The sequence below is a fragment of the Halichoerus grypus genome, chromosome 5 (genome assembly GCF_964656455.1).
Source record: "Halichoerus grypus chromosome 5, mHalGry1.hap1.1, whole genome shotgun sequence".
Lineage (NCBI taxonomy): Eukaryota > Metazoa > Chordata > Mammalia > Carnivora > Phocidae > Halichoerus > Halichoerus grypus.
In genome coordinates, this window is record NC_135716.1 from 13,261,055 (window position 1) to 13,275,258 (window position 14,204).

At 47.6% G+C, this 14,204-nt stretch overlaps 1 protein-coding gene and 1 long non-coding RNA gene across 7 annotated transcripts in view; both read right to left on the reverse strand.

Moving 5' to 3' along the window:
- Positions 1 to 14,204, reverse strand: part of LOC118530831 (uncharacterized) — a 250,586-nt gene that overhangs the window by 82,689 nt on the left and 153,693 nt on the right. The gene's annotated exons all lie outside the window — the stretch shown is intronic.
- On the reverse strand, positions 11,043 to 11,720 carry LOC118530832 (uncharacterized). The gene is made up of 2 exons (XR_004914841.2): positions 11,556 to 11,720; positions 11,043 to 11,447 (listed from the first exon to the last, which is right to left on the reverse strand). It is a non-coding gene; the product is annotated as an uncharacterized LOC118530832 (long non-coding RNA).

Here is a 14,204-nt window from a genome sequence, read left to right on the forward strand (position 1 = left end):
TAGTGTTCCCGAGCACAGAGGCTGTGATGTGCCTTCTGGAGAAAAGATATGTGTGAGAAAAAGCTTCATTCAGACCCTGAGATACAGTGCTGCTGGCCATGAGTTCAATGCCAATGCATCAACAATACATATTGAAGAAGATGCCTTTGAATAGAAACACACATAAAACAAGGTCATGTATTGATTGGTCAACGAAAATGTTGTGGCTTGAGGCACCCAGACCCTGACCCTCTATTTCCCCCTGGGGCAATGATTCGGTATTCACTAACTCCATGCTTGCCTTCACTTTATACAACAGAACTATGGCAACTAATGAGATTCAACTATACTTGCTTTCAGGATCCATCCTATCACCACCTTAGTTCCCACCAAACCGCAAGTTCCTGGGGGCCAGGGACTGTGACTTGACACCACCACAGAATCTGCCATGCCCCCCTTCACCTACTCCATGGTGAGGCCCAGAGCAGGGCAGAGTAGGAAGGGCCTATGCTCCCCTCCAAGCTCCCCTCCACGAACCCGAACCTCACGATCCTCTTAGAGAATGGGGATCATCCCGGTACCTGCCTTGGGTTGTTGAGAGGACTCAGTGAGCCAGCACAGTAAGCACTTGACTCCTGGGCCCCTGTGAGCACCTGGTGAGCTGTTCTTGAGAAACTTCCAAAGAAGATGCCCCTTTTCTTTCTCAGAGAACTGTCACTATGCTTGACCACACTCTTCCAAAAAACCCCTTTCCACACATTGAACCCAACCCCCTTGTAGACTCTGCTGAGTTCTCAGTAGAAACAGCTAGAAAGGAAAAGCAAGTAGCCACGCAGCCCCGTAGGAACCATCATGAACTTGTCAATCCATCAACAGTTTTTGGCAAAGTACTGCGACAGACACGGAAAGAGCCCGACCTCTCTCTCCCTGATCTCATCCCCAAATGTCAAACGTGCCACCAACGTAGGAGTTTACAAAGTAGCCTGTGAAGAAAAATATACATTAACCTGTAAGGTGAAGCTATGTTAAACAAGAGTAGAGGGAAATAGTACACATAATAAAGGGCAGAATTTGTAGTACACACAATACTCGGGTGTGTTCATAAACCCAAACTTACACTTCTGCAACACTAAAGGAAGGTATTTATGGCAGAAGTGCTCACCGGTGCCCCTCCTAGAGCTCACTTACGCCCAGGGAGGGGTCACCTCGGCAGGGACGACATTTCTCACCTGCTCGCTTCTAAGGAGGGATGATGTGCCCAGCTCTCACCAGAAGAATGCAAGGACAGTTACTAGATGCCACTTCCAGACGAGGTGTTTAGGAAGTGGGTGTCCTTCTCGACCTTCCCTTCCCTCCTCTGCCAGCTAGGTTAGATTTCAAGGTCACTGAAGGGATGGCAGACCAAGAGCATGGAACACACTTGAGTCTTCCAATCGCTGCAGAAGAAATGTCACCCACGGACCAGGAACATCCCTGGGGGGCTTGTCTGTAAGAAATGGGCATCTTTTGTGCTGAGCTACTAAATTACTGAGGTTTATTTGTTACAGCATCTAGAGTTACTCAATGGAACAGTCTCCGTTTTTTTTTGTTTTTGTTTTTTTTGGCTTTGTTGGATGAAAAAACTGGGGCTCAGTGGTAGATTAAACTTCACAAGGTTACACTGCTAGTAAGGTGTGATTTCCACTAGTTGCTGAGAAGGTTTCTAAAGCCTATGATCTTTCTGAAAGACCCAGCTGCTGACAAGCTAAGAGCTCTCTAAGTGCTCTGAAAGTCCAGATGAAGAAGGGTTCAGGGAAAACACTATGAAAAGCACAAAGCACTCCAGAAAGAACCAAGGCACATTTGTCATCAGTTTCCCTGTCCTCGTTCCCTTTGCTTAGCCAGGTTCGGTCCATCCAGAATTTCACTTCCAATGGAAGCAGAGAAAGCAAATGTGGTCGCAGACACACCTAACGACTCTCAAAGCCTTCTTATGACTTTGAAATGGGCTGAAAGAGTCCATCCTTCCCACCCACCACGTGCCCTCCCCCCCCCAGCCCCAGTCTGTACTCTGGGTTCAGTTTATTATGAGCACTGCCCGTGGCCAGACACGGCCGGGCTGCCTTACAGAAGCCGAAGAAGAAATGAGTACTAGCTGTGACAGGGAAGCTAGATGTGCAGACGGGGGCATTTCGAGGCCCTCACTTCCCTGCTCACAATTAGTCAGCTTCTAGCAGTGATGAGAAGCTGAGGATGTCACAAACAGTGACCTTCGCTGACAGCTCCTATGAGGAAGGACTCTCCAAGGTGCTTGTGGATTCACAACATTAGCTAACCTTCTGCTCAGAGCTGAGGACAATTCCCAGGGAAAAGGTATTTCGTCCGTCTAGCTACTCTCCAGGCTTTCGATGTGGACCTACTGTGCATCAGGCAGTGACCTAAACCAAAGTGAGACACAAGTCCTCAGCCCGAAAACCCGGGCTGGCTGACAGACACACACATGCTTCCGACCCACACACTGTCAAGGGCCCACTGTCCCGTGAGATTCCATTCTTCAGAGCAGCCGTGATGGTCCAAACCTATGTGCACTTGTATGTCTGTCTTTCCCATAAGAAGGTAAAGGTCTTTTCATCTGTGTGGCCCCATATTTTGAACAGGTTCTCAGGGTGTGTTGCCTGAACTGAACTGAACCAAGGGAAGGAAGGGAGGAAGGGAGGGAGGGAGGACAGAAGGAAGGAAGGAAGGAAGGACAGACCCTGGGAATATAAAAATGAACAAAATGCTTTTCCTAAGCCCAAGGCGATGATTGTAGATTAATACTGAGGGTGGACAAGTAAGGAATCACAGTGAGTCCAAGGACATCAGATGTGTAAAATAAAGCAATAATGGAGAAGTCATTAGCTCTGGCAGGAGCAGTCTCCCCACAACGAGTAGACATGAATTAGGACCGTTTGATTTGTTACACATTCCACAGCATCCCGGCCTGCCTCACCATAGCATCCCCCTGCACATAATTATAATCTTTGCTCATCATCTGTCCCCTTCAAAGACAAAATTCCCCAAGGAGCAGAGACGGCGTCTCTCTTGTCCGTTCCCCAGCACCCGGAAGTGCTTGATAATCATTTGTGGAATAGATATATCCGATTAGAGACAAACACACATTATAATCCCCTAATAGATACAGATAGAGCTATGGGTGCTGGGCTTACACACAGGACAAAGTGGCTAACTGTGCCCTGAAGGAAACAGCAACATTATATACACACACATAACTTGCGGCTACCACAGTGATAACAACCGGTCTCATGGACCAGTCGTGGTCCCCAGAGTGAATGCTCACAGAGTCTCATGAGGACGTTAGCATCATTATTCCACAGAGGAAGAGAGGGGTGGAGGCACTGAGAAGAGAAGGTGGCAGGCCCCAGGTCACAGAGCTAGTAAACACGAGAGTTGTGTGACTTCACATGGTGTCCCACTAGAGCACAACCTCAGGAGAGTCAGAGGGAAGGAGAAATGAAGTCACTCCTGCAAAGCAGACAGCCACCAGCACTGGGCTAGGCAGACCCTGGGCACAGAGCAGACACCAGCCTTCATGCCTCATCACAATCCCCAGTGAACCTGCACGGCTCAGGTGTGCCCCCAGCAACACCAGTTCGCTGATTCTCAACCATTGGAAGAGACTTCTAAAAACACCAAAGCCCAGATCCCTCCCCAGACCAATTAGAGCCTAGTTGAGAAGGTGAGGGGTAAGGGGGTGCAGGAATTGGATACCGGTATTTTTTGCACGCTCCTGGGTGACTCTGGCATGCAGACAGGGCTGAGGACCTCTGGCTGAGGCATCTGCAAACCCACTACCATCCCGGAGCAGGGCTCTGGCAAGAGGAATGCCAAGAGGTTGCTGGAAATCAGGTGTCAGTACAAGAAAGAATGGCTTGACTATTTCCCTGGACGAATCATTTATTCACCTGTGACCATATCCTGAAACAGGGTCCCTGTCAACTCTGCCTGTGGCCCAGAATGGTGGGCTCAGCAGTGCCAAGGTGGGAGGCTCCCCACAGGTGCTCGGGGGAGGATGCCCACCACCTGCAAACCTAACGCTCTGCCCTGTAGCAGCTGGAGACCTTGCAAAAGTCACTCGACTCTCTGAGCATGTTTGCTCATCTGCAAAATGGTAATAAGCATGTTGCAATGATGAAAGGGGATATGGATGCTGAAGAATTCACTAAGCTGAAAAACAAACAAAACCAGAAAAACAGCACTTAAATAGAAAGCGTTACCACTGCCAACTTGGAGGAAGTCGGGTCGAGTGGTGGGTAGAGCAGGGATCTGGGTTCAAGCCTGGCTTGGCCTTTATTGTGGAGTCAAGAAACTACTCTGCGCACGTTCCTCTATGGTGGTCCACAGCACAGCAATGGCTCGTCTACTCATTCTCTCATTCATCAAGTTGTACTGGGCTTCCACCAAGAGGTTGTTAGATGAATCAAATGACATAATACGTATGAATATGCTTTGGAAATTGTAATCTGCTCTACAAAGGTGAGGCTATTGTTCCTGTGTGTAATGATTAACCATGGGCTCATGGGCTTCTGGGGTCTACAGGGACCTTACAGGGTCGCATCACAGTGGGATGCTCGAATTCCTCCCACCCTAGTCCCTCTCAGTCCAGTGTGACCTCTACATGGATCTCACCGGCAATGAGACCATGTCTGCTGTCTGAGACCACTCAGTCCACCCAGAGGGTCTCCATTTCCTTTTCCTCCGTTGAGATGTCTGCCTGTTCTCTCCACTTCTCCTTCTTAGTTCTGATCTTTGGGGCCATATAAGACACACTGGAGCTACTGTCATCCTTCCTGCATTTCTCATTGGAGACAACCATCATGAATGTCTACCTCCACCCTCCAACTCCCCCCACCCCCTTCTGTGGGAAGCTGGGGCAGTGCGAGTCCCCTGTCTCCATCAGCTCGGGCTGCTACAACAAAAAACTAGAGACTGGGTGGGCTTAACCAACAGAAATTTATTTTCTCACAGTTCTGGAAACAGAAGTCCAAGATCGAGGTGTTGAGAGGCTTAGGTTCTTCTGAGGCTTTTCTCTTGGGGCCCCACTCTCATGACTCCATCTACCCCCAATCACCTCCCCAAGAGTCCATCTCCAAATACCATCACCTTGGGGGTTAGGACTTCACCATATGAATTTGGGGGGCAGGGGGACACGATTCAGTCCACAACACATCCCCCCAAAAGGTCCTCTTGCTAAGCAGAAGCAAATCTTCTTCAGACATTGAGTACCCACAATGCCTACAAAGCATTAGTTATATCCGTGGAGAAAACAAGTAGGAATTACCTGCCCTCAAGACACTTCTGGTCTAAAGAGGATCTCTATCTACACATGAGGTCCTTGCACCATCAGAAAGAATGGGCCAAAAGCCAGGGATAGGAAGAGAGTCAAAGAGGTCAAGGGAAGAAGAAAACATAGCCCTGCCCTTCGACTAGCTTTTATTATAGAGGTGGTGAGTCCTGCGCTGAAATCAGGAGACGCTCATTCATTCACCACTGACTGAGCACCTTCTCTCGCTTACAAGGATCCCCGCTACAAGCCGCAGATGCAGCCATGAGCAGAGCAGACACGCCAGCAGCCTCTACAGAACTGAATTCTGTGTTCTGCTACAGACATGCAATCCTTCCAGGTGGGATGGGTCAGGCCAGACTTCTGCACCCCTGGTCCCGAGCACAATGCCGCACCCCAAGTAGATGCTTAATGACATATCTCATCAAATAACAGCGAAAACGAAGACCTCTCCAAGGTCAGCCTTTATCATCAGAGGTAATTAATTGGTACTTGCTCAAGCATGGCCACGTGACTTCCTAAATGCCAGATCCCTGATTATTAAGAAGAGCCAAGGGCCCCAGGGGTCCCAGAGAGCTGAGCCCTCAAAACCACCGTGACACCGTTCTTGTGCAGACAGAGAGCAAACAGGACTGGACTGGCCTTCTGATGACGACTCACCACCAAAATCTCAGGCCTCGGTGACAGGTTCAATCCTGGAAAAATGGAATTTGAAGAAGCTGGCTCCTGTGTTGCTGCCCACTGGACCACAGGTCTTGGGGGAGGGCTGATGACTCCCACCCAAGCATCAATGCAAGTGTCATGAAGGAGGAAGACCTTCCACAGCTCGCAAGACCAGGCCACAACGTGAAGATCACTGAGACAACTGCTGCATTCAGTAAACCGGGGCTGCCTTCAGCTACTTGACGTGGCAGCTGAGAAAGGACACAGCTTAGGGTATCAGCACCGTGCATCCTTGATGGGCAGGATGTCCAAAGAAGCTTCCATCGGAGCCCAGAAAAGCAGTTACAGGGCACCAGCTTGAACAAAGTGTAACTTCTCCTTCTGGGTTCCTGTCAGTCTCCCCCAACGTTTAGGGAGAGATTCTCGCTGTTCAGCCTTGGAAGCACTTTTCCCTTTCCAGTTGACTTTCCTGAAATCATACCTTACTGAGCTATGGTTCTTACTCAACTCTACTTCCTATGCCAGAATCTTACTGACAAGAAATTTAAAAGGACTGGGTGCCAAAATACCCAGCCCGACACTTGTTTTTAGGTTTAGCATACTTTTATACTAAAACATTTTATACTAATATTTATCCTAACATTAATGTAGTATTAAAATATTTCATGCTAAAATATTACATATTTTTAGTTCACATAGAATTGGGATGACAGTGTGACTTCCCCTTGGTCATTTCAAACACTGAAGACATTTGCCTGGATATCTATGTTTACACTGCTCACATCCACGCACAATACAACAGGACGGGCACAACCGTCGCTTTTGTCAGATTTGCCCAGTGTTAGATTTTTTTACATGTATTTCTCAAAATATATATACACATATAGGCAGTCCCCAACTTATGATGGTCTGACTTATGATTTTTTTGACTTTATGATGGTGTGAAAGCAATATGCATAGAGTGGAAAGCGTACTTGGAATTTTGCATTTGGATCTTTTCCCGGGCTAGGGACATCGGGTATGAGCCTCTCTCGTGGTGCTGGGTAGCTGCCCCAGCGCCAGTCAGCCAGCAATCTCAAGGGTCAACAACTGATACACTGACAACCATTCTGTTTGTCACTTTCAGTACAGTAGTCAATAAATTACATGAGATATTGAACACTTTCTCAAACAGGCTGTCCATTAGATGATTTTGCCCAATTAGAGGCTAATACAAGTGTTCTAGGCACGTTTAAGGTAGGCTAAACAAGCTATGATGTTCAGTAGGTAGGTTAGGTGTATTACATGCATTTTTTACTTAAGATATTTCAACTTAATGATAGTTTTATGTGGATATAATCCCACTGCAGGTCAAGAAAGAACTGTGTACACACGCACATAAAGAATAGGCCCTTCAATGAAGCAAATGTTTTAAAAGACTGAGATACTTTGTTATGTGATGGTTTTACTGTAGCTAAAACAATTTCTGATCACAGAATTTCTGAAAATTTTGTCATTTCTTTTACCATACTTACTGGAAGATGATGATTCTTTTTGTTCAAAGACTGAACTTTTCCCCTTCTTTTCCATAGCCTTTGGTTGAAAAAAAAAACAACAAAACTTTCTACTAATGAAGTAAGCAGAAAGCTAATATTTTATATGCTTTTCAGCTGCGTAATTTAATATTGGGATACTTCATTATTAGCTTATGTCATTGATAAAGTGGTGATGTGTATGAATATTAGTTCAACCATATATTTATAATGTCTGGGAAGATGCAGCTATAATGCTGTGGGAGAAATAATTTGGCAGTGTTCACTTGCTTGCAAAAACCTAATGCTAGAGCTTAACTATCTAAGTGCACGCTGAAATGAAAAGAACACACAGAATGGACTTAGCTTCTGACTCCTAGACAAACCTGTGGATTTCAGGCCCCCATCCCACAGTGAGCTCCTAAGCCTCATTGGGTGGCTGCAACATAAAGCCTGGGAGTGCTCAGCATTTTGTCCAGCACAGTGAGAGCTGCATAAAAACACTTACAGATTCTATTTTTATTATCATCACCATCATTTATAATAATTACCAAGAGAACCATCCACGGAAGCGCCATGCCAGAACAAGGCGAAGAACGCAGAACACAAAAGTGGGGTCAGCATTTAGGAGCTGCAAGAAGTCATGGGGCAGCCCAGTGAGCAGAAGGAAACAAACAGAAACCATTCTGGAGAATGAACCCCAAAGGAGTAAGGGACAGGCATGGGGCAGGGGACAGGTACTAATCCAGTGAGCCCACCAGAGCCTGTAGGGCACACCTTTTTGCATCAGTTTCCTCCTTGATAAACTGGAACAGTGTTACCTAGTAGTGGGGAGATTACATTAGTCAACTTGTAATAGCTCATAGTACACAGCAGAGCTTCAAGAGATGTTACTTTTGTTCCTGCTTCTCCCTTCTTGAATCAAGAAGCATTGGCTCTAAAACGCGAAAACTAACCTATACATAAACATAAACCCAAGTAAATGAAATTGTACATGAACTACAAAGCCTAGTGATCATTAAAAGTCCCTGGGAGGAACTGATCACGGTTCACTAATTAACTGGGTTTGGAGATACCAAGCACCACTTAACTAATCATTGCTCCTTAGAGGAGCAAATATGATGACTGTCACTTGGCAAATTTATAATTTATACTCTTCTGGGAAGACTGGAAGAATATGCACTTAGGAATCAAGTTCTCCCCTAAAGTTTTCAAGGATGAACAATTGCCAGTTTCCTTGGATAAAGGTAAGATGAGTCAGCTGGTTTCATGGTTAACCAGCATGGACTACAGCCCCACGCCCACCCCCATGCATCTCCAACCTACAGATGTGTTAAGGATCAGACGGAGGAAAGCGGAGAGTGGACTGAAAAATGGGTGAGTGTTCACTAGGTAAGACCTTTTGCTCGGCACTCCCTGTGTGCAGGAACATGTAACAGAGACTGAGTTGGATGGGGGTTGTCAGAACTAAACACACATGTGCAGAAGCACACCCACACACAACCCATGTGCTCACGACTCTTCCATTCTAGTAGTAAAACATGCTCTTTGTTTAAAAAAAAGAAAAAGTCAAAGTCAAAGCTCCCGCTTTCTCACACCTTCCAATCACAGTTCCCAGAAATGTCTGTTAACAAAAAGTACAGACCCTTCTCAGAATTTCTCCCATGTGTTGATGAATATGCGTATGCCCCTATTGTTCTGTATGATTTTATAAAAGCGGGCTAACTCTTTGCAAAAAGTACGACTATTCTTCAATTAATTGATTATGGACACCTTTCCATATTATTATCTATAAATTTATCTTATTTGTACTTAAATTGTTTTTTTTTTAACTTTTCACTTTAAAACAATTCCACACTTCCAAAAAGAGTTTACAACTATAGTGAATTTCCATAGCCTTGCAATTTCTCAGTATGGATGTCTTGTGTAACCACAGTACAATTACCAAATTTTATCAAGAAATTAACATGAACATGATACTATTGCTTAATTTTTACCAATAGTGTCTTTCCCAACCCAGAATCCAATCCTGGGGCACATATGGCATTTACCTGCCGTGTCCTTTAGTCTCCTTCAACCTGGAATCATTCCTCAGTCTTGCTTTGTCTTTCATTTTTGAAGAGTACTGAGCAGCTATTTTGTAGAAATGTCCCTCAGTTTGGTTCTGTCGGCTATTTCCTCATTATTAATTTGAGCGTATGGGCTTCTGGCAAGAATCCCACTGAAGGAGTGGCTGACTCCAGGGCTGGGGGAGGGACAGACAAGATGAGACTAGAACATCTTGTGGTGCCAAAAAGTAAGGCAATGCTGAAAAAATGATGTCAAAAGGACAAAGAGCTCAACATGAAGGGCGCCCCAGTGGCCAGATCTAGAAAAAACTGAGCAAAAAAATAATTGCTGTTATCGATAGTGACCAATATAATAAAAATGCATGAGTTCCAACCAATACGAATAGTTCCATTTTTTTTGAGTGGAAAAGAAAGGAAAGCTCTGCCTTACATTAGAATCCCAATTGATAAATACAGAAATAACGATGAGACAGACAACTGTTCGGCAAGCACCAACAGTTGAACAGTTTCAAGCAAATAATCAATGATGGGTGCTAAAATTAGTCAGGTACAAGTAAGATGAGAAACCCACTATTAACATAGTTTCAAAGTATCTCCAGACAAGATACTTACTAATAATAAAGAGAAAAATAATAACTTTACAGTGGAGAAACCGGCCAGACACCAGGCTGACCTCCATCAAGTGATCAAGGTCGATATCCTCAGGGATGGGACAAACCAACACCATGTACCTCCTGATCTGATGCACTGGGGAGGACACGACAGCTCACTCTTCTTGGTGACTGCTGAGCGGGACATGGTCCAGCAGTGAGGCTCTCTTCCAGGGTCTGCCATTTTATCAATGTCATCACCGGAGTATCGTTCGCAACTTGTTTTATTGTTTCTCCAGGCCCGACTCATCAGAAGTGCACCCACTCTACACATTAAGAGGTCCTGCCAAAACTTCCCTCAACAAAGTTGGTCTGATTCATCGCCACCCTGGCCCCCCGGGCACTGCAGGAGAGTACCCACTTTCTCTTGCCAACATTCATCGCTACAACTTGCAGAACCCGATGCAGGAGCTAAGGAAACTGGCTCTGGCTGCGTCAGCCGGGACAAGATGCTGGAAGCAGGAGCCAAGAGAACAAGGAGCCTGGGTGCATCTGGCCAGGGAGGTATTTTCGGAGGGTTAACAAGGGCAGGGCTCCGGGCCAAGCAGGACTCCGGGCCAAGCAGGACTCAACGGCATGTACACTTATACATGTACAAAAAAATACCAGGGAAAAGGGCTCTAACGTAGCTGCAGGATGCCACACTCATGTGCTACTGGGGAAGGACTCAAGAGCTCGAATTTGCACCAATGCCCACTGGGCCTCAGCTCCTGACTTCATGATAACAAGTCTCAAACAATACCGATGTGGTAATGAAGTTTCCCAATCAAACCTGCTAATGCTAACTCCCAACCTTTGTGTTGTGTTTTATAACCCGCTTCACATCACTTTATGGACATTTCATAACAACGGTGAGAAAAGCTTTATTCCCTTTACAGGTAACAAAGAGCAGACACTCGGTGAGAGGAAGTTAACTGGGCCAGAGTCCAACAGCGAGGGGAGGGGAGAGGCAGCTGCTGAGGGCCCGCAGACACTCACTCTCCTCCCCTCCACAGCCACCTGATGAGGCCGGCACCATCACTGGCTTCATTTTGCAAGAAGGGAAGACTGGGATTTCGCCGAAGTCCTTGCCAGCAGTAAGGGACAGGCTGAGGACTCGCACTGGGTCATGCGACCTGCGGGCCCGTGTTCCTGTGGCGGTGCTGCCGGGGCTCTTCTCTACGACTTCCGAGACCCGGCTTCCTGCTGACTGCGCCCTGGGCAGTGCGCAGCGAGGGGTAAAGCAGAGCTTGTTCGTGCTGCCTCCCACCTCCTGAGATGAAGAAAGGGCGAGAAAGGGGAAGCACCGGCCACGGGGGCCAAAGCCCTCCCTGCTCCCCGACACGATCCCCCCAATACACTCTCGGTCATGATCACCTACTGTATACACGCTGGCTGGACTCCACAGCCCTGCTTTACGAGCTAGTCTGCGGCAAGACAAATCCATGGACACAAACCCAAACGGCAGTTCAATACCCCACAGTGACATCAGTGATGATAACGCAGAGGGCTGAGACAGACAGGGTGCAGGAGGCCTCAGAGAGGGTGGTGCCTACAGTGACCCCTCACAGCCCCCCTGCCTCACTGGGGCAGGGGCGAACGAGCCATTGCTGCAGGGCAGAGGCGGCGGGGGGGAGGGTTGGATGTGGGCAGAAGGGAAGACTGCTGGCAGCTACTAAGCACCCACTTAGTGACCTCACTTACCCTTTCCCAACAACCCCCTAGGCAGGCATTATCCCCATGAGGACAGTGAGGAATGAGAGAGGCAGCTAGTATTTGGAAAGGGAGGCTCAGAGAGGGTGGTTAACTTGCCCAAGGCATCCAGGCACTGATGTTAAAACAAAATAAAATACAAAGTGATGAAAATGCCAGGATAAAAACCCGGTGTAGCTGGAACTCAAGTTGGGGTCTAACCAGGCTCCAGGTTTTCTCTGTAATTCACAAGAGCCAAGGACACTGGACTGTATAAGAAAATCCAGAAGATGGGACCTGCTATGGACTGAATTGTGTCTCCCTGGAAATGCATATGTTGAAGTCCCAATCCCCAGTGTGACTGTATTTGGAGACAAGGTCTTTATGGAGGTAATGAGGGACAAATGAGGTCATAAAGGTGGAGCCCGGATCCAAGAGGACTAGTCTACTTAGACAAAGAGACACCACAGAGCCTGTGCACTCTCTCTCTCTCTCTCCGCGAGGAAGAAAGAAGGTGCCCATCTGCGTGCCAGGAACAGATTCTTCACCAGAAATTGAATCAGCTGCACCTTGATCTTGGACTCCCCAGTGTCACAACTTCGAGAAAATAAATTTCCTGCTGTTTAAGCCACCCAGTCTATGGTATTTTGTTACGGCCGCCCAAGGTGACTGCGACTTGGCCAGTCTATACATCAGACAGTATGGCCTGATTACTGTGTTCTTTTGAGTATGCCCTCATCACTCGTGTTTGAGCACAGCCCCCAAATTCTGCATAAGTATTTGTTTGTCATTTATACACATAAATGCCTGTAATATTAGAAAATATACAAAAACGAAGCCATTTTCTAAGAAGGGGATAAAATAAAAATAGGAGCTGTAACATTTTCTTCTTATGCCCTGTTTTGGGTTGAACTGTGTCTCCAGAAAGGTATGTTACAGTCCTAACCCCCCAGTACCTGTGAATGTGAGCTTATTTGATAATGGGGTCTTTGTAGAAGTAGTCAAGTGAAGATGAAGTCATCTTGGGTTAGGGTGGACCTAATCCTTACAAGAAAAGGGAAATCTGAATACAGAGACACCACAGAGAAGCCCACGGGAGGCTTAAGTCAGGGACAGGAGAGATGCAGCCGCAAGCCAACAAAGGCCAAGGACTGCCAGATGCCACCAGGAGCTCGGAGAAGAGGAAGGACTCTTCCCTAGACTCTTCAGAGGGCGCACGGTCCTGCTGATGCCTTGATTTCAGGCTTCTGACCTGAAGAACTGAGAGAGAATAAACTTCTGTTGTTTTCAGCCACCTAGCCAGTGGTCCTTTGTTACAGCAGCCCCGGCAAACTAGTACACACCGCCAAAAAATCCACACAGCCCATTCTGGAATGCTCTGAATCAGGAAGGTAAAGTGTAAAGCACTATAAGGAAAATGGAACGCACATACAAAGGCCAGATTTTGCTACGGCTGACCATCGTCATGATCATACTCAATGAGTATTATCGAGGAATATCATGATTTATAACCAAGCGCAATGCCCCTGAAGGGGGACAAGGACTCCAGCCAGACATATCGTGTACAGGCTCGGCAGTGGATTGACAAAAGGACTGTCACCGTGCCCCGTCAGGACGGTGAATGCAGACCAGGGTATTGGGGCAAGGGGCAAATCACGGGAGGAGAGCTGACCCTGAAACGGGGTCAAGGAGACACTCCTCGGTGAGCGGCCATGGGGAGCAGGAAGGGTCGCAGGAAGCGTGCCTTCTGCAGGGTCATGGCACAGAGGAAATTCCCCAAGAAGCCCCGGCCCACGTCTTCTCCCCAGGCCAGCCTCACTTCCCCGTCAGCACTGCCCCAGTCTGTTTGGACAAGGCTGTTTCCACCCCACACGGGCACACGCCCCTGCAGACACAGAGGAGCCCAGCGCACCCTGGGGACCGGTGCCCGCGGCGGAAAACCCGAAGCATCACCCGCCCTGCTCAGCAGGCTGTGGAGACGGACCACCGGCGAGCCCCCCGGGAGTGCCCGTGGTCGTGGGCGGCGGCAGGAGGAGGTGAAGACAGCCAGCAGCGAGTGACAGAGGGCGCAGGTGGGCGGTGGGGGGGCCCACTCGGGGCCTCGAGGTCACAAGTTTGGAAACCTGCTTCCAGCTCAGTTGAGCGAAGGAGACAGGAGTGGGAAATACAAAAATACACCTTGTGCATTAATCAGGGTTCGACCCGGAAGAGGCAGAATTTCAGATTAAAGAGCCATTTACTGAAAAGGCCAAAGGGGGACCCTGAAGCATCCGAGAAATAGAAGCTGCGTAGAGCAGCGCGCCCCCTTAGGGATGGGGCAGAAGAGTGGGATGATGAG